Consider the following 21753-nt stretch of genomic DNA (forward strand, 5'->3'; position numbering starts at 1 on the left):
TGTCACGTGCCCGAAAATGTTACCAATAAAAACGTCAACTCGTCCCGCAAAAAACAAGACCTCACATGACTCTGTGGACCAAAATATGGAAAAATTATAGCTCTCAAAATGTGGTAACGCAAAAAATATTTTTTGCAATAAAAAGCGTCTTTCAGTGTGTGACGGCTGCCAATCATAAAAATCCGCTAAAAAACCCGCTATAAAAGTAAATCAAACCCCCCTTTATCACCCCCTTAGTTAGGGAAAAATAAAAAAAATGTATTTATTTCCATTTTCCCATTAGGGCTAGGGTTAGAGTTAGGGCTAGGGTTAGGGCTAGGGTTAGGGCTAGGGCTAGGGTTAGGGCTAGGGCTAGGGTTAGGGCTAGGGTTAGGGTTAGGGCTAGGGTTAGGGCTAGGGTTAGGATTAGGGCTAGGGTTAGGGCTAGGGCTACAGTTTGGGTTGGGGCTAAAGTTACAGTTAGGGTTTAGATTTAAATTACGGTTGGGAATAGGGTTGTGATTAGGGTTAGGGGTGTGTCAGGGTTAGAGGTGTGGTTAGGGTTACTGTTGGGATTAGGGTTTCAGTTATAATTGGGGGGGTTTCCACTGTTTAGGCACATCAGGGGCTCTCCAAACGCGACATGGCGTCCGATCTCAATTCCAGCCAATTCTGCGTTGAAAAAGTAAAACAGTGCTTCTTCCCTTCCGAGCTCTCCCGTGTGCCCAAACAGGGGTTTACCCCAACATATGGGGTATCAGCGTACTCAGGACAAATAGGACAACAACTTTTGGGGTCCAATTTCTCCTGTTACCCTTGGGAAAATACAAAACTCGGGGCTAAAACATATTTTTTGTGGGAAAAAAAAAGATTTTTTATTTTCACGGCTCTGCGTTATAAACTGTAGTGAAACACTTGGGGGTTCAAAGTTCTCACAACACATCTAGATTAGTTCCCTGGGGGGTCTAGTTTCCAATATGGGGTCACTTGTGGGGGGTTTCTACTGTTTAGCTACATTAGGGGCTCTGCAAATGCAATGTGACACCTGCAGACCATTCCATCTAAGTCCTCATTCCAAATGGAGCTCCTTCCCTTCTGAGCCCTCCCATGCGCCCAAACAGTGGTTCCCCTCCCACATATGGGGTATCAGTGCACTCAGGACAAATTGGACAACAAATTGTGGGGTCGAATTTCTCCTGTTACCCTCGGGAAAATACAAAACTGGGGGCTAAAAAATAATTTTTGTGGGAAAAAATTTTTGTTTTATTTTTACGGCTCTCCATTATAAACTTCTGTGAAGCCCTTGGTGGGTCAAAGCACTCAGCACACATCTAGATAAGTTCCTAAGGGGGTCTACTTTCCAAAATGGTGTCACTTGTGGGGGGTTTCTACTGTTAAGGTACATTAGGAGCTCTGCAAACGCAATGTGACACCTGCAGACCATTCCATCTAAGTCTGCATTCAAATGGCACTCCTTCCCTTCTGAGCCCTCCCATGTGCCCAAACAGTGGTTCCCCCCACATATGGTGTATCATCGCACTCAGGACAAATTGGGCAACAAATTTTGGGGTCCAATTTCTCCTGTGACCCTCAGGAAAATACAAAACTGGGGGCTAAAAAAATAATTTTTGTGGGAAAAAAATTTTGTTTTATTTTTACGGCTCTGCATTATAAACTTCTGTGAAGCCCTTGGTGGATCAAAGTGCTCACCACACCTCTAGATAAGTTCCTTAGGGGGTCTACTTTCCAAAATGGTGTCATTTGTGGGGGGTTTCAATGTTTAGGCACATCAGTGGCTCTTCAAACGCAACATGGCGTTCTATCTCAATTCCTGTCAATTTTGCTTTGAAAAGTCAAACGGCGCTCCTTCCCTTCCGAGCTCTCCCATCCGCCCAAACAGTGGTTTACCCCCACATATGGGGTATCAGCGTACTCAGGACAAATTGTACAACAACTTTTGGGGTCCAATTTCTTCTTTTACCCTTGGGAAAATAAAAAATTGGGGGCGAAAAGATAATTTTTGTGAAAAAATATGATTTTTTATTTTTACGGTTCTACATTATAAACTTCTGTGAAGCACTTGGTGGGTCAAAGTGCTCACCACACCTCTAGATAAGTTCCTTAGGGGGTCTACTTTCCAAAATGGTGTCACTTGTGGGGGGTTTCAATGTTTAGCCACATCAGGGGCTCTCCAAACAAAACATGGCGTCCCATCTCAATTCCAGTCAATTTTGCATTGAAAAGTCAAATGGCACTCCTTCGCTTCCGAGCTCTGCCATGCGCCCAAACAGTGGTTTACCCCCACATGTGGGGTATTGGCATACTCAGGACAAATTGTACAACAATGTTTGGGGTCCATTTTCTCCTGTTACCCTTGGTAAAATAAAACAGATTGGAGCTGAATTAAATTTTTTGTGAAAAAAAGTTAAATGTTCATTTTTATTTAAACATTCAAAAAATTCCTGTGAAGCACCAGAAGGGTTAATAAACTTCTTGAATATGGTTTTGAGCACCTTGAGGGGTGTAGTTTTTAGAATGGTGTCACACTTGGGTATTTTCTATCATATAGACCCCTCAAAATGACTTCAAATGAGATGTGGTCCCTAAAATAAAATGGTGTTGTAGAAATGAGAAATTGCTGGTCAACTTTTAACCCTTGTAACTTCCTAACAAAAAGAAATTTTGGTTCCAAAATTGTGCTGATGTAAAGTAGACATGTGGGAAATGTTACTTATTAAGTATTTTGTGTGACATATCTCTGTGATTTAATTGCATAAAAATTCAAAGTTGGAAAATTGCGAAATTTTCATAATTTTCGCCAAATTTCAGTTTTTTTCACAAATAAACGCAGGTAATATCAAATAAATTTTACCACTATCATGAAGTACAATATGTCACGAGAAAACAATGTCAGAATCACCAGGATCCATTGAAGCGTTCCAGAGTTATAACCTCATAAAGGGACAGTGGTCAGAATTGTAAAAATTGGCCCGGTCATTAACGTGCAAACCACCCTTGGGGGTAAAGGGGTTAACCAACTGAGTTGGTTCCAGACAATCTGCTGTCTTGATGCCAAGGCTAGTTTATAAATGATTTCAAGTATTACAGTATTATATTTTTTTTAGTTATATAACATTACTGTAGAAAAAAAAGACACATCCAAATTACATTGATCTATTGTGGCTAAGCAAAATTAACCGGTTTCTTAGTGAACATTTTGATCAGATCGTATAAAGCGATATTGCCACATTACAATGAACCTCTTAGTGGTTCGCTAACTCGTAAGGTGTAACATCAATTCATGTGTGGTCCATGAATTCTTCTACAGTTATTTTTTTTTCTCTTCTAATCAGTAGCTTGAAAAGGAGTTAATTTATTTCTGTTCCTCCGAGAATAGCAGGGACTAAAAAATTTGGGTGGTGGCACAACTGTATAAGGCTCTTTTCATATCTCTCTTTAAAAGCACTTTAAAGTTATACACAATAAATTGTTTTTTTGTTTGTTTTTCAATGGTGACAATCATTGACATAGCCACTACATTCCTTATAATAACATACTTCTGGGGATATTCCTGACATATACCGTAGACGTGCCTAAAATACTGAGAAGCAAACAGAGCTGGAAAAAATGTTACTGCAGTTTTCATGCAGCTTTCTGAGCAAGAATAAGAAGTCAATCTAGCAAAAGAAACGGTCAGTCTTTTCATTTTCTTTCCCATTACTACTTCTAGGTTTGGCATAAAAAATTGTGATGGCAAAAGGGGAGTTTAGGCCAAAGAAACACTTAAAGCAACCTTATACTGGCACTAAAAATTGGCCACACTCTTGCAATGGATCGTCAGCCTATCTAGTGACCTCCATTTCCCTCCTGCTGCCTTGAGACCTTTGTTTCATTCCTTCGGTATCAATGATGGTCTCTGCTTTGGGAGCAGTCTAAACTGTCTCCAGAGCACAGGAAAGATTAGGGTAGACTGTGCTCCCCAAGCCACTGGCATCTGGACTGAACGATGACTGGTATGCTGAGGTTAGTGGAGAAGGTAGCAGGAGGCAACTATACAGGGAGAATGTATAGATTCTTTTCAGCGCCGTGGTGAAGGGTCACTTTTAAAGGTCCCACAAGTTGATAACTGAAGTTTTACAATATATAAACCTTTTAGAAGTTAAATAGCGTAGTACAAATCACCCTTACTCCATAGTGGCGGTCTAGTCAGAGAACCAAGCGCTTATTGAAGTGATTATAAGAAGTGCTCCCATTGGGCCATTAATCACTTCATCTTCTCCATTGATGATTCAGTTTCCTCTTCTCTGATCTGCTTGAAATGTCTTAATTCATTCAGTTCGCTCCCCGCCAACTGTGTCAGATTGAGATAAATAAGCTTCTCCGTGGCATGGCAGATCAGAGCCTGCCTGATGAGCAGAAAATATGTTCATTTTAATGGAGCAGCGTGTGCGGCTCTGGGACTTCCTCCTTCCTTCCTCCTTGTATCATAGCAACTGAATGATGGCAGTACCGCTTGTACATTCTCCGTGCTGTCAGATTTGATGGCATGCCAGTCGTTTGTTTCCTAGCATATAGTGACAAGAAAGTGCAGGCCGGGAGGAGTGCTACATTCACAAACGCGAGTGTTATAGCATGGGATGGAGTGATCACCGATATACTTTACGTTCTCAATGTCTTCATCAATACATATTTGTCCACCGGGTTGTAGTGCTCTGTCTTGCTATGGTCTCATTCCCCCACCACTTATGGATCTCGGCATATCTGGCAATCAGAAAACTGCCTACTCTATAAACACTTGCTGATTTTTCATTGCCAAAGCATTTCATACAGGAAATAGTCCTTCTAACAATGATGGAAGATATACCAGACGTAATGAAAGTTTGATTGCCATTTCTGTTTTTACAAGGTGAAGGCTTTTAAAATGGTTAGGGCCTCAACCTGTTAATAACAAAAACGACCTTCCCTCCTATCCAAGTCCGGCTGACAGTCAACTTCCTGTCCCCCACCCCCTTCCCTCGTCTGCTCCTCCGTTTGAAAGGGAGAAGCCATATCATGTTTTTCAGCAGATCTGGTTCTTCAAGTAAACTTGGCTGTTCAAAGCGCTGAGATTTGAAACGGGGCCAAATTCAACAGCCCTAATTACCATGTGAGACAATTGTATGAAACAAGTAGAGGAAAGGGAGGAGGACTCGGGGGCTGTTTATGTAGTTTTACAATAAGGTTTCTTTTAACAATGTTAAGAAATACTCGGCTCATTTTTTTTTTTTTCTTTTCAATCTTTAATCTGCAGATATCAAATTGTCCGAACATAACCTATTAATGTCCGAGTCTCTGACAAGTACAGCAGTAGTCTTTTGATGACGTCTCGTGACTTTTTACATAAATCAAAAGTAGCCAGATTTAGCTCATATTTTATTACTTTTGCCCCACTGTATTGAAAATAAAAAAAATAATTAGAAATCCCGCAGTTTTCTCACTAGCCACTGGAGCTTTTTTTCAGATTCTAACTTTCTGTTTCAGGAATCAATACATGTATATTAGCCTTGATGAACTGACCCTATTGTTTGTGTTAGAGCATCTAATGATCTTGGGCAGAGGTCATTGTGAATGGCGCAGGCTAACATGTAGCATAGCTAGTGGTGACTGGTGGATCCTGTGTTATCAGCTGTGTACAGAAGTATCCCCTATCATTGTAATCCAGCCTTTTGTTTTTCTGAGGGACGTGTTGTTCTTTTGAATGACACCATCCATTTTATCATGTGATGCACTGGAAAGCGGGGAAAAAATCCAAGAGTGGCAAAATAGCAAAAAAAAGCACAAATCCATAATTGTATTTTTTTTTTTTTTATTTACAGCATTAATTTTTTTGTAATAATTACCTGCCAATCTTATACTCAGTACAGTTATGCAGAGACCAAATCTGCATAGTCTTTGTTTTACTTAAGTGGTAAGAAAAAATTAAAATTGTCTCTTCAGAAAGGAAGATAACTAGAATTCTATCGCCACATATTGGAAGTAGCAATCCTAACAGTCAGTCAACCCTTTAACGAGATACGGAGCTGTATGAGGGCTTGTTTTTTTACACACAGCTGTCTTTTTATTATTATTATTATTATTATTATTATTATTATTATTATTATTGTGAAGATACTGTGTTTTGATCACCTCTCATTCCATTTTTTTTTTAATTTTTGTTTTGCGGTGGCCAAAAAAATGTAGTTCTAGCGTTTTTTTGTTCTTTATCATTATGCTATTTACTAATCGGATTAATTTTTTTTCCAAGATTTTGATCAACAGAATTTTATGAACTTGGGGATATCAAAGGGAATCTGTCACTCCCTGTGGCGTGCAGTTGGCTCTGGAATCCCGTGCATCCACCCTGCACTCACTCGGCAATCTGTACCTTTTCCTTCTCTCTATAATCAGTTTATTCAGCGGGCTTGTGCGCCTGCGGTAACACTAGATTAACATTTCTATTACCTGTATGCCCATAGTAATAGCTGAAAAGTGTCCCAGGTGGTGACAGATTCCCTTTAATGGAGGAAAGGGGAGGTGATTTGAACTTTTTTTTTTTTTATTAACTTTTACTGTATTTGTTAGTCCCCTTCAAGGACTTGAACCTGTGATTGTGTAATCGCTTGTGCTATACACACCAATGCCATAGTATTTCTGTGTATACAGGCTGTACCACAGGCTGACACTCCATTCAAGGAAAAATGTCAAGTCTGTTGTAATTTGTTTTAGAACATACCCCAGATGTTTTCTATATATGGAGAAAGAAACCCCCTGGTTTGCCCACCGACAAAGATAAAATGCAAATAAATTTATATAATTTATACAATGTAATTTTCTGGATTTTATTTTTGTTATTCTATCTCTCAATGTTAAAATTAAACTACCCTTAAAATTATAGACTGTTCATGTCTTTGTCAGTGGGCAAACTTACAAAATCAGCAAGGGATCAAATACTTATTTCCCCCACTGTATGGCTATGTTCACACGTTGCAGATTTGACTGTGGAATTTTCTGTGCAGATTCTGAACTTCTTGGCAGAAAACGCAGGTCAGAATCTGCGCCTTTTTTTGGTATGTGCACGAATTTTTACTATGGAATGGGTGCAGAAACGCAGCAGATCTTCACAAAGAAGTGACATGGTCATTTTTTTTAATCTGCTGCGTTTTCCGTGCAGATTTTTCCGCACCATTAGCGCAGCATTTTTTCCCCCATTGATTTACATTGTACTGTAAATTACTTGCGGATCTGCAGCGTTTTTGCGCGGAAAAAAAGCTGCAGATCTGCAGGAAATCTGGAACGTGTGCTAACTAATTGTTCATATGAGTCATATAAAAAACAATTTGGCCAATTTTCATACAGAAGTTGCAATCAGAATACTGCTTTGAGGAGTTAATGTGCCACCGTGCAATGCTCCCTAAAAGCCAACTTGTCAGCAGGATTTTGCTCAGTAAATTACAGTGTCAGGTTGGCGCCATTATATTGATTTAAAATGATACCTTTGTTGATTAAATCACTTTGTGGTTGTATAACACCTTTTCTACACCGGGCGTACATTTACACCGATGTTGGACTCCCTCCCTTTGATGTGGACTTTGGAGCTGAGCCCACATCTTTCCCGGGACATGTCAGCTGTTCAAAACAGCTGATATGTGCCCGGAATAGCCACAGGTGGAGTCGCGATCCACCCCCAGCTATTAACCAGTTAAATGCCACTGTTCAACAAGCGCTTACGGCAATTGCGCCGGGAGTACGCCTACCAGTGAGGTCTCCTGGAGACCTCTATGGTTATTGCCAGCTTGCTGTGAGCGCCACCCAGTGGTCGGCGCTCATAGGAAGTGAGTAATTCTGCTACATACAGGCGATCTGGTCATCGCCTCTATGTAGCAGTGCCGATCGGGTTGTGGCATCTTCTAGTCTCCCATGGAGACTATTAAAGCATGGAAAAAGTTTAAAAATAAATAAATAAAATAAAAAATTAAACGTTTTTTTAAAAATATGAAAGTTCAAACCACCCCCCTTTTGCCCCATTCAAATTAAAACCATTAAAAAAAAAACAACAAAAAAAACACGTCTTTATCGCCGAGTTCAGAATCGCCCGATCTATCAATAAAAAACTATTAACCTGATCGTTAAAGGGCGCTGCGAGGAAAAAGTCAAAACGCCAGAATTACTTTTTTTTGGTCGCCGCCACATTGCACCAAAATGGTATCATTAAAAACATCAGCTCAGCATGCAAAAAATAAGCCCTCACACAACCTGAGATAATGAAAAATGGAGACGCTACGGGTATTGGAAATTGGCACCATTTTTTTTTTTAAATCTTTGTTTCTATAAAGTTTGGAATTTAAAAAAAAAAAAAAAAAGATAAAAAACTTAGAAAGAAAGAACCTAGAAATCTTTGGTGTCTATCAACTCGTAATGTTAAGTAAATAAGGCAGCACACTGCAGCGCTAAAACATGTAAACTTGAAAACACGAAATTTGAACTGCATTACTGCACTAGAAATATGAAAAATGAGAGCTTTTAGCGCATAAAAATGGCCAATTTTATGTGTACCTGGTAGCCCCTGGTAGGTGTTTTAATTACAGCAGGTCCAATACCCCTCCACAGAGAGAGAATTTTAGTCTAGGAAGAGGTTTTCACATGTACCCATTCAGATGGAGACGTTTATTCTCAGCGAGGTAAGGCAAGTTTAGGACCTGGTATAAGAGAGATGCCTTAAAGTGGCTACCAGGTACACATAAAATTGGCCATTTTTATGCGCTAAAAGCTCTCATTTTTCATATTTCTAGTGCAGTAATGCAGTTCAAATTTCGTGTTTTCAAGTTTACATGTTTTAGCGCTGCAGTGTGCTGCCCTATTTGCTTAACTATATACGAGTTGGCGACTCTAGGTTCAGCACCTGTTCACACTTAGTCTATGTTTGGATGTGCCGGTCAGGTTTTTGAAAAATATCTACTCGTACTGACCTGGAGAAGCATAATGGCAAGTCAGTTTTAGCATTTAGTGAACCTAGTAAAAAAGCAAAACAAGAAAAACTGTGGGATTGCACTTTTTTTTGCAATTTCACCGCACTTGGAGTGCGCACAGGGGGTGGGAGGAAGATAGATCTTTATTTTAAACACTAACGCTGCTGCAGGGAAGATATGAATAGCGGATTCAGCACGATGCAGGGGACAGCGCTAAAGTTTAGCGCTGTCTCCTGCACGGTGCGTGTGGTACCCAGTGGGCACACGGGCGGCACACGTGTGCCACACTGATGTGCCACGTGAGCACACGGACACGGATAACTCCAGTACCGATCTTATACGGTACTGGAATTATCTGGACGTGTGAAACCGGCCTAAGACAGACCCCCATCTTATAAAAATATTTTTTCTGCTATTTTCCACACCAAAATTTGGGGTGCGTCTTATGGTACGGTGCATCTTATTGTCCGAAAAATACGGTAAATGGTCACACCGTATATTGATTTGATTTATCGAACTATTAACCCCTTTGTGACTGAGCCAAATTTTTGAAATCTGACCACTGTCAGTTTGTGAGACAATAACTCTGGAACGCTTCAACGTAAATTTGTTGATGTTTTCTGCATATATTTATAAAAATATAAGAAATTTTACAAAAATTTCCAAAAATTAGCAATTTTCAAACTTAGATTATCCCTTTAATTCAGATAGTCAGTCATACCACAGAAAACATTAATCCCTTCACCCGAAGCCTTCAACTTCCTGACCAGGCCATTTTTTTCATTTCTGACCACTGTCACTTTGAGGTAATAGCTCTGAAACGCTTCAACGGATCTTGGTGATTAAGATTTTCTCCTGACATAGTGACTTTATGATGGTGGTTAACCCCTTTCTGCCATTGGACGTAATATTCCGTCCATGTGGGGTGGGCCTTAATTCCCAAGGACGGAATATTACATCCAGCGCGATCGGCCGCGCTCACGGGGGGAGCGCCGCCGATCGCGGCCGGGTGTCAGCTGCTTATCGCAGCTGACATCCGGCACTATGTGCCAGGAGCGGTCACGGACCGCCCCCGGCACATTAACCCCCGGCACACCCCGGCTTCCCTGAGACCCCCGCAGCAACGCGATGTGATCGCGTTGCTCCGGGGGTCTCCTACCTCCCTCCCTGCAGTAAGTCCCGGATCCAAAATGGCCGCGGATCCGGGTCCTGCAGGGAGGGAGGTGGCTTACCAAGTGCCTGCTCAGAGCAGGCACTTGGTAACGCTGCACTGCTCTCAGACAGATCGGTGATCTGTCAGAGTGCTGTGCAAACTGGCAGATCACCGATCTGTATTGTCCCCCCCTGGGGCAAAGTAAAAAAGTAAAAAAAAAAATTTCCAAGTGTGTAAAAAAAAAAAAAAAAAAATCCTAAATAATGAAAAAAAAAAATATATATATTATTCCCATAAATACATTTCTTTATCTAAATAAAAAAAACAAAACAATAAAAGTACACATATTTAGTATCTCCGCGTCCGTAACGACCCGACCTATAAAACTGGCCCACTAGTTAACCCCTTCAGTAAACACCGTAAGAAAAAAAAAAAAACGAGGCAAAAAACGACGCTTTATTATCATACCGCCAAACATAAAGTGGAATAACACGCGATCAAAAAGACGGATATAAATAACCATGGTACCGCTGAAAGCGTCATCTTGTCCCGCAAAAAACGAGCCACCATACAGCGACAACAGCAAAAAAATAAAAAAGTTATAGTCCTCAGAATAAAGCGATGCAAAAATAATTATTTTTTTCTATAAAATAGTTTTTATCGTATAAAAGCGCCAAAACATAAAAAAATGATATAAATGAGGTGTCGCTGTAATCGTACTGAACCGAAGATTAAAACTGCTTTATCAATTTTACCAAACGCGGAACGGTATAAACGCCTCCCCCAAAAGAAATTCATGAATAGCTGGTTTTTGGTCATTCTGCCTCACAAAAATCGGAATAAAAAGCGATCAAAAAATGTCACGTGCCCGAAAATGTTACCAATAAAAACGTCAACTCGTCCCGCAAAAAACAAGACCTCACATGACTCTGTGGACTCAAATATGGAAAAATTATAGCTCTCAAAATGTGGTAACGCAAAAAATATTTTTTGCAATAAAAAGCGTCTTTCAGTGTGTGACGGCTGCCAATCATAAAAATCCGCTAAAAAACCCGCTATAAAAGTAAATGAAAAAAATGTATTTATTTCCATTTTCCCATTAGGGTTAGGGCTAGGGTTAGGGTTAGGGCTAGGGCTAGGGTTAGGGCTAGGGCTAGGGTTAGGGCTAGGGTTAGGGCTAGGGTTAGGGCTAGGGTTAGGGCTAGGGTTAGGGCTAGGGTTAGGGCTAGGGTTAGGGCTAGGATTAGGGTTAGGGCTAGGGTTAGGGCTAGGGCTAGGGTTAGGGCTAGGGTTAGGGTTGGGACTAGGGTTAGGGTTAGGGCTAGGGCTAGGGTTAGGGTTAGGGTTGGGGCTAGGGTTAGGGCTAGGGTAAGGGCTAGGGTTAGGGTTAAGGCTACAGTTAGGGTTGGGGCTAAAGTTAGGGTTAGGGTTTGGATTACATTTGCGATTGGGATTAGGATTAGGGGTGTGTCTGGGTTAGAGGTGTGGTTAGGGTTACCGTTGGGATTAGGGTTAGGGGTGTGTTTGGATTAGGGTTTCAGTTATAATTGGGGGGTTTCCACTATTTAGGCACATCAGGGGGATCTCCAAACGCGACATGGCGACCGATCTCAATTCCATCCAATTCTGCATTGAAAAAGTAAAACAGTGCTCCTTCCCTTCCGAGCTCTCCCGTGTGCCCAAACAGGAGTTTACCCCAACATATGGGGTATCAGCGTACTCAGGACAAATAGGACAACAACTTTTGGGGTCCAATTTCTCCTGTTACCCTTGGGAAAATACAAAACTGGGGGCTAAAAAATAATTTTTGTGGGAAAAAAAGAGATTTTTTATTTTCACGGCTCTGCGTTATAAACTGTAGTGAAATACTTGGGGGCTCAAAGTTCTCACAACACATCTAAATAAGTTCCTTGGGGGGTCTAGTTTCCAATATGGGGTCACTTGTGGGGGGTTTCTACTGTTTAGGTACATTAGGGGCTCTGCAAACACAATGTGACGCCTGCAGACCATTCCATCTAAGTCTGTATTCCAAATGGCTCTCCTTCCCTTCCGAGCCCTCCCATGCGCCCAAACGCTGGTTCTCCCCCACATATAGGGTATCAGCGCACTCAGGACAAATTGCACAACAACTTTTGGGGTCCAATTTCTCCTGTTACCCTCAGGAAAATACAAAACTGGGGGCTAAAAAATTATTTTTGTGGGAAAAAAATTTTGTTTTATTTTTACGGCTCTGCATTATAAACTTCTGTGAAGCTCTTATTGGGTCAAAGTGCTCACCACACATCTAGATAAGTTCCTTAGGGGGTCTACTTTTCAAAATGGTGTCACTTGTGGGGGGTTTCAATGTTTAGGTACATCAGTGGCTCTCCAAAGGCAACATGGCGTCCAATCTCAATTCCTGTCAATTTTGCATTGAAAGGTCAAACGGCGCTCCTTCCCTTCCGAGCTCTCCCATGCGCCCAAACAATGGTTTACCCCCACATATGGGGTATCAGAGTACTCAGGACAAATTGTGCCACAACTTTTGTGGTCCAATTTCTTCTCTTACCATTGGGAAAATAAAAAATTGGGGGCGAAAAGATAATTTTTGTGAAAAAAAAATGATTTTTTATTTTTACGGTTCTGCATTATAAACTTCTGTGAAGCACTTGGTGGGTCAAAGTGCTCACCACACCTCTAGATAAGCTCCTTAGGGGGTCTACTTTCCAAAATGGTGTCACTTGTGGGGGGTTTCAATGTTTAGGCACATCAGTGGCTCTCCAAACGCAACATGGCGTCTCATCTCAATTCCTGTCAATTTTGCATTGAAAGGTCAAACGGCGCTCCTTCCCTTCCGAGCTCTCCCATGCGCCCAAACAATGGTTTACCCCCACATATGGGGTATCAGAGTAGTCAGGACAAATTGTGCCACAACTTTTGTGGTCCAATTTCTTCTTTTACCATTGGGAAAATAAAAAATTTGGGGCGAAAAGATAATGTTTGTGAAAAAAAATGATTTTTTATTTTTACGGTTCTGCATTATTAACTTCTGTGAAGCACTTGGTGGGTCAAAGTGCTCACCACACCTCTAGATAAGTTCCTTAGGGGGTCTACTTTCCAAAATGGTGTCACTTGTGGGGGGTTTCAATGTTTAGGCACATCAGTGGCTCTCCAAACGCAACATGGCGTCCCATCTCAATTCCAGTCAACTTTGCATTGAAAAGTCAAATGGCGCTCCTTCCCTTCCGAGCTCTGCCATGCGCACAAACTGTGGTTAACCCCCACATATGGGGTATCAGCGTACTCAGGACAAATTGTACAACAACTTTTGGGGTCCATTTTCTCCTGTTACCCTTGGCAAAATAAAACAAATTGGAGCTGAAGTAAATTTTTTGTGAAAAAAAGTTAAATGTTAATTTTTATTTAAACATTCCAAAAATTCCTGTGAAGCACCTGAAGGGTTAATAAACTTCTTGAATGTGGTTTTGAGAACCTTGAGGGGTGCAGTTTTTAGAATGGTGTCACACTTGGGTATTTTCTATCATATAGACCCCTCAAAATGACTTCAAATGAGATGTGGTCCCTAAAATAAAATGGTGTTGTAAAAATGAGAAGTTGCTGGTCAACTTTTAACCCTTATAACTCCCTAACAAAAAAAAATTTTTGGTTCCAAAATTGTGCTGATGTAAAGTAGACATGTGGGAAATGTTACTTATTAAGTATTTTGTGTGACATATCTCTGTGATTTAATTGCATAAAAATTCAAAGTTGGAAAATTGCGAAATTTTCAAAATTTTCGCCAAATTTCCGTTTTTTTCACAAATAAACGCAGGTAATATCAAAGAAATTTTACCACTATCATGAAGTACAATATGTCACGAGAAAACAATGTCAGAATCACCGGGATCCGTTGAAGCGTTCCAGAGTTATAACCTCATAAAGGGACAGTGGTCAGAATTGTAAAAATTGACCCGGTCCATAACGTGCAAACCACCCTTGGGGGTAAAGGGGTTAAATTTTCTTCAATATGACTTGCGTTTATTTGTGAAAAAAAACGGAATTTGGCAAAAGTTTTGCAAATATCAAAATTTTCGTTTTTATGCCCATAAATTAGAGAGTCATATCACACAAAATACCGTAGTTAATAAATAACATTTCCCACATGTCTGCTTTACATCAGCACAATTGGAAACATATTTTTTTTTGTTAGGAAGTTATAAGGGTTAAAAGTTGACCAGCGATTTCTCATTTTTGCAACAAAATTTACAAAACTAGTTTTTTTTTTTTTTTAGAGACCACCTTACACTGGAAGTGACTTTGAGGTGCCTATATTGTTCTCTATGCCGCTGTCACTACTGACAGCGGCATCAGAGTGGTTAAATGCCCACGATTGGCGCTAGCACCGATCGTAGGCATTGCTGCGGGGTGTCAGCTGTTACATACAGCTGACGCCCGCATGCGATTGCCGCGACGCTCACCGTGAAACAGCGCGATCGTGCCGCCGTACTTTTCCTTCATGTCTGCTTTACATCAGCACCATTTGTAAAATGTGATTTTATTTTGTTACCATTTTACAAGGTTTAAAAATGTAATAGCAATTTTTAATTTTTTTCAAGGAAATTTACACAACTTTATATTTTTTTTAGGGACCTATTAAATTTTGAAGTGACTTTGGGGGTCCTATATGTTTTAAACCCCCAAAACTTCTATCATTTTAAAAACTTCACCCCTCAACGTTCAAAATTGCTCTCAGGTAGTTTCTTAACCCTTCCGGTGCTTTTCAGGAATTAATGCAAAGTGGCATGACGGGAATGAAGAAATGTATTTTTCCCATCTAAATGCCGACAGCTTCTGAACAGGTCGCCATATTGGCAGACTGTAAGGCTGATATTTTGCCATGAATTGCCATGGCAAACATCGGGACCACACAATCATGATCTCAGGATGCTGATGGGGTTAAAGAGGGAGCCGCCACACTCGGTTAACCATCTAGATGCTGTAGTCACTATTGACAGCAGCATTTCCGGTTGGTTCAATCACTGATCGTGGCTGATGCAGCAAGTTGTCAGCTACAGTGTACAGCCGACAGCTGATGGAGAGAGAGAGAGAATTTCCCATTGACTTTGCATTGGGTTTCGTGTTTCGGTCGATCCCCGACTTTTCGCCATAATCGGCCGATTTCACTCGACTTTTGAGATAGTCAGATTTCGCGAAACCCGACTCGACCCTAAAAAATTAAAAGTCGCTCAACCCTACTTTGCACCATTTTTTGAACAATCCTGCAGTTGTAGCAGGAAGTGTAGCTTTCCAGGTAGCTTTCCATGGTAAACACTGAGACTTTTGTTCCAGCAGTTCCTCACTGGCCGGGGTCACTTCTTGTTTAAGTTAAACATATGGCCTTTGACCTTTTTGACATCTCGGTTATTAGGATCTGGAGTTCGGTGGCCAAGATCTTACCCACTGGCCTAGCTCCAAGGCAGCCATTGGGGGAGGACTGTATCCACAGTAGCTTGCTCTGTTGTTATTGAGCATAGGTATTTCCACATGTTTGACCCGTTGTATAATCCATCCTTAATAGATTGGTAAAGCGCGAACGCATATTTGAGAATACAAATGTGCCAGTTTCCTTTCTGTAAAAAGCAGTGTGAAAACAAGCTACAGTGAGCAGTAGACATTTGAGATTATTCCTATGCAAACATCGAAGTGTTTAGAGAAGGCAGGAACTGACCAAAGAAGAGAATCCAGTTTTACAAGTTTCAGCTATTAATCAGTTCTGTGAACCTGCTTGCTTTTTCTTTACAGGGAATCTGTCAGCAGGTTTTTGTTACCTCATTTGAGAGCAGCATAATGTAGGAGGAGACCCTGATTCCAACAGTGTTTACAGGGTGCTGCAGTTGTAACACACAGTATTATAGATGTAGCATGAGCTCAGAAAGCTACCCTGTGTACATTGTCTATTGACAGTGAGCTGCTTATCAGAGGAGGTCGGTCTAGCAGTTACATGAGCTGTAGTGCGGGCAGTGATAATCTCCTTGTGATAAAGCCTTCATTTTATGGAAACACACATCCTAAATCTGTGATTCAGCCCCTATGTCATGCTGTCCTCAGATCACATAGCAAAAACCTGATGACACATTCTTAATCTTTTAGAGCTTTATTACTAGTTTATTGATGGTCTCTGGACTCAATGTTGATGACTTTCTAGCACCTGACCTGTTTCATACCGGTCTTTTCGAGCTACACATTGCACTTATCACTCTCTTGGTCTGAGTGCTCAGAATGCCCACGTTGTACCCGGTTATATAGGCCAGTGTCAGGTATTTAGCTTCTGTTTATCCAGTTGGTCACTTGAGGGTCACTTCTGCAGAACTTCCTTTGAATGTTTGCTTATTTTACAGAAGGACCCAGTCCTAGTCATACAGTTGATAGACTGTGCATACAATTTTCTGAATTCTCATCCACGTGCTTTCCTTACAGGATGTAGATGTGGTTTCTCTCTAAGGGGTTGCCCACTACTAGATGACACAGTTTTAACTGCTAAATGCCCCACATGTATAAAGAGCCGTCTCTTTCCTGGAACATCACTGGTCCACGATGTATTTTATTATTTTTCTCTAGATGAAGGCAACCCCTTTACTTTTTATATTAGGGCCTAAAATGTTTTTCAGTGATGTATATTTTAAGTGGTTACCGGACATTTCCGCCAGAAATCCGCATGTGTTTTTACCGCGTTTTTGGCGCGTTTTTTGTGCGTTTTTTCCAAAATGCATAGAATTGCGGGAAAAACGCAGAAAATCCGCAAAAATAATGAACATGCTCATTTTTTTTACCGCGATGCGTTTTTTTCGCGGCAAAAAATGCATCCAAGTTCCCAAAACATGCAGAATGCATTCTAAATGATAGAATGCATAATGTATGCGTTTTTAATGAGTTTTTATAGCGTTTTTAGCGCGAAAAAACCTGTACGTGTGCACATAGCCTTACAGTATATTGAAGTCATGGTATCTGACCAAAAAATAAATGAAGAAAAGCATAATCTAGGTGAATTGACAGTCACGCTCAGTAAGAACGCATTGTTCTGTTTTCGCTTGAAAATGTTGCCCTGCATTCTGCTTGGAGGGAAAGATTAATGTAATGCATGTGTTCACAAACTTTTGGCTCTCTACAAGACAGACGTTGCCAGTGCAACTACTTAAATTGCAGAAATTTACATTTAGTTTAGTCAGTCTAAGGCCGGGATCACACATGCGAGAAACACGTCCGTGTCTCGCATGTGAAATCCAAGCTCTGGCACCGGCACTCCGGAGCGGAGTGTGCGACCGCATAGCAACACATGGAGCTGCACACTCCGCTCTGGAGTGCCGGCGCCAGAGCTTGGATTTCACATGCGAGACACGGACGTGTTTCTCGCATGTGTGATCCCGGCCTAAAAAGGAGCCTTTTCTATGCTGTTTTCTAGAATAACATTCTGGTGTACTCGAGCTTTGAATGCAGTATATATACCCTCTTAATATTTGGACAGATTTATAGAAAAATAAATACATTTAGTCCTATGTCGGCTGCTGTAACATCTTAGTAAGGCTACTTTCACATTAGCGTCGGTACGGGGCCATCGCGCTGCGACGTACCGACGCATACTGTGCAAGCGCCGCACAACGGGGCATCGGATGCATTTTTCCAGCGCATCCGCTGCCCCATTGAGAGTTGTGGGGAGGTGGGGGCGGAATTCCGGCCTCGCATGCGCAGTCAGAAATGGCAGACACAACGCAGCAAAAAAACGATACATGTAACGTTTTTTGCTGCCGACGGTCCGCCACAACACGACGCAACCGTCGCACGACGGTTGCGACGTGTCAATGCGTCGCTAATGTTAGTCAATGGAGAAAAAACGCATCCTGCAAGCAATTTTGCAGGATGCGTTTTTTCTCCTAAATGACGCATTGCGACGTGCAGTGCACGACGCTAGTGTGAAAGTAGCCTAATTTGCTGGAGAGTGCTGAATGGCTGAGCTTTAGGAGACAAGCTATCAATCTACAACAATTTGGTCCTGTCTGTTGAAGTCAGTTGTCGCCCATCCTGATGGTCTTTGCTACTCGTGCCTAGTTGTTGAGTTTCTTATGAAACCAAGCCTTGGTAGACTTTGAGCTATGCTTGTGATAAATGTCCTTTTGGAAGGTCCAACAATGTCCAAGCTCTTGCCTCCTCACAGAAGACATCATGGGATTAATTGAATCCATCTTGCCCTCCACACACTGCAAGTTTCCAGTATCAGATTAAACCAATCATCCCCAGAGTATCTCCGACCTGCTGCCTTGCTTTCCTGTAGGCAGGGTGTTATTTTCAGTGTATGCGTCATTCTCCCTCCACAGGCTTAAAAAGTTTCAGTTTTGTTTCATCGTTCCACAGAACAGAATCCTTAAAGGGAACCTGTCACCCCCATAATCGTATATGCGAGAAGCCCACTGGCATCAGGGGCTTATCTACAGCATTCTGTAATGCTGTAGATAAGCCCCCGATGTATCCTGAAAGATAAGAAAAAGAGGTTAATTATACTCGCCCAGGGACGGTCCCGCTGCGGTCCGGGTCTGATGGGCGTCGCAGTCCGGTCCGGGGTCTCCTATTTTCTTACGATCACGTCCTCTTCTTGTCTTCTTACCACGGCTGCGGCGCAGGCGTACTTTGTCTGCCCTGTTGAGGGCAGACCAAAGTCCTGCAGTGTGCAGTTATTTAAATTGCTCTTGTTTGATCAGTTTATATAAATCTACAGAATTTGGCCATAGCCACTGAGCCAAGGGTAAACCAAATAGACTAGTTGTAGCCCAATATACAATTATTCAATCTATAAAGACTACACATATCATAAGTAATTCAGAAACACGCAGCTCTATTATTGACACACAAAACTATTTAAAACTGGTACGTGGAGTCTGTCTTATGAATATCAACTAAGAGATGAATGGTTAAGCCTACATTAATCTAATGATTGGAGATATATCCCAAAAATGGCTCCAAAATACAGCAAGTGATAGTGTTATAGGAAACATTAAATAAATAAATAAATAAATAAATAAATGAGGAAGAATGACTTCCCAGAATATGGTAAATATTCCTAATATATAGATTCCATCCTACAATAGTCCAAGGTCTTCATTAACAGAGGTAGGTATATAGGAAAATACAAAATTCATGAAGGGATATATTTAACACCATATACAAATATCCTATAAAGTGCAATAAGAAGTTTGAAAAAAGTCACTGCAGAGTGCAAAAAGAGTGCTCTATATAATATACAGCATGCTGTGCCATAGATGACCGTGTCTCCCTCATAAGCATGTCATTGTTTAAAAGGCAATCCCTGCAGGTGTTGCGGCTGTTGAGCAGCAGCAGCAACTCTAGCATGTTTTTCGAGCATGCCGAAAGTACTCGATTAGGACACGAGCGTGCTGAAATCCAGCCTTAAAGTATCCAGCTCTGTTGTTGCATATGTCTTCCTTGTAGCCTGGGCACACGCACTCCGGCACAGACATGTCGTGTATATTGAGGGATAGAAGTGTACACATTAACCTGCAGGATGTAGGTCATCCACCATGGCCTCCAAGCTCATTTCCCTTCCCTGTACAGGAGGCCCCTGGCAGGGAGGCTCAGCCATGTGAACTGTGGCTGCTCGGTTGTGTCCTTTCTGGCATAAACTGCTCGCTCAACAGTAACGGGAAGCCCTTTCCTTACAAGTGTGTTGTAATTGTTCAGGCTTGTTTGCCTGGCGCTATTGGAGGTTCTGGGAAAGCTGCCTGTTCATTTTTGTATTGTTACAAGTGGCGTTTGGGATGTAAATTTGCATCTTGCACTGAAACATCCAATAAGTTGTGGTCCATGGAAGTGTAAGTCTCGTATTGTAGATTGTGAGCCTTCGCGGGCAGGGTCCTCTCTCCTCCTGTACCAGTCGTGACTTGTATTGTTTAAGATTACTGTACTTGTTTTTATTATGTATACCCCTCTTCACATGTAAAGCGCTATGGAATAAATGGCGCTATAATAATATTGTAACTTCATAAGCCATCCTATGTTCCAAAAGAAGTGGCAGATTGCCGTGTTCTTCAGTCTCCAGATTAGTTTGTAAAATCAATATAACACCCTTTACCGGGTAGTTTTTTTTATTATTTTGCTCACTTAAAATATTTCCGGTAGCTTTTTTCACTCTGAGACTCCTATAGCCCAAAATATTTTGTTCCCATTCTTCCCACTGTCCTCAATATACATACTGCGTGCAGTACAGTAAGTAAAAGCTAGAATGCTCCTGTCATTCCGTTTTGTGTGCCCTTATATCCTGGCACTGTCTGAATAATGAAGTGCTGTCATCAGTGGCACTGTACAACAAAATCAGTGAAGCAAGGAAAAGACTGTGCTGGCAATTACCTGTTAACGATTAAAGAACCTATTCATCTGTCAGTTGGCTCCGTGGAGGTAAACTGTACGGGAATAATACCCCTCTATATCTGAAGCTGCAGTTTTGATGACTTGCTCCTCATTAACGTTTAATTTACTACTCGCTTATTTGTAAATAGCTCTTATGCGTGAAATGTGAGGTGTGTTCATCTGATTGATCAGGCTGAAATCATGATTAAGGATGCTTGTTCACCAGAAAGGCGTTGATATCGCATTTTAATCCATGTTGTTGCTGATGTTTTATCCTCCACTGAATATGATTTGAAGTGAATAAAGAGAGGGTTTTTTTCACTACCTCGTTGAGCTGGATTCCTCATCATTGTTTTGGGTTTTTAGTTAAGTGGCAAACATTCAGATTGAGAAGGGATTATTCTAATAGTGGACATCCCCTTTTACGTCTCAATTATTTTCACCTGTTAAAGTGAGAATAATAACCAAATAGTTCAAAATATATAAAAACATATTTCTGACATTCAAAAAAGAAAGATCAGTGACCAATATAGCCTCCGTATTTTCAGTGTCAGTTATAAGCCTCCCATCCATGTAGTCTGTCAATTTTTTTAAAGGAAATCTATCACCAGGTTTTTGCCTCCTAATCTGAGAGCAGTATGATGTGGGACAGATGCAATAATTCCCGCAGCATGTCGCTTACTGGGCTCCTAAGGCTGGTTTCACACTTGCGTTTCAAAACGCATGCGTTTTTAAAAAAAAAACGCATGGTGAAAAAACTCATGTAAACGCGTGCAAACGCTGCATTTTTTTGACGCATGCGTTTTTGCATGTGGTGAAAAAAAGCGGCGTTTTGACGCGTTTACATGCGTTTTTTGATGCGTTTGCATTTTTTAAACGCATGCAGATAAATGTGTGACAGCTGCCAATCATCAAAATAAAGTAAAAAAACCCACTATAAACAGAAAGAGCTAGGGTTAGGGATCCTAACCCTAACCCTAAAGGGATCCTAACCCTACCCCTAACCCTAAAGGGATCCTAACCCTACCCTTAAAGGGATTAGGGTTAGGGGTAGAATCCCTTTATCAATTTTATGGTGTGGGGTGGTTTATCAGTGTGTTTTTATGTTTTTTTTTTAAAAAAAAAATGCATGTGTTTTTAACGCATGCAAACGCATGCGTTTACATAGACAGCAATGCATTTTTTTGCCGCAAAAAAAACGCCGCTAAAAATACTACATGTTGCATTTCTGCAACACAACGCATG

General features: G+C 41.1%; 1 protein-coding gene across 1 annotated transcript in view; it reads left to right on the forward strand.

Moving 5' to 3' along the window:
* LOC138675050 (guanine nucleotide-binding protein subunit alpha-14) overlaps nucleotides 1-21753 on the forward strand; it is a 259185-nt gene that overhangs the window by 192117 nt on the left and 45315 nt on the right. The gene's annotated exons all lie outside the window — the stretch shown is intronic.

Source organism: Ranitomeya imitator, chromosome 1 (genome assembly GCF_032444005.1).
Source record: "Ranitomeya imitator isolate aRanImi1 chromosome 1, aRanImi1.pri, whole genome shotgun sequence".
Lineage (NCBI taxonomy): Eukaryota > Metazoa > Chordata > Amphibia > Anura > Dendrobatidae > Ranitomeya > Ranitomeya imitator.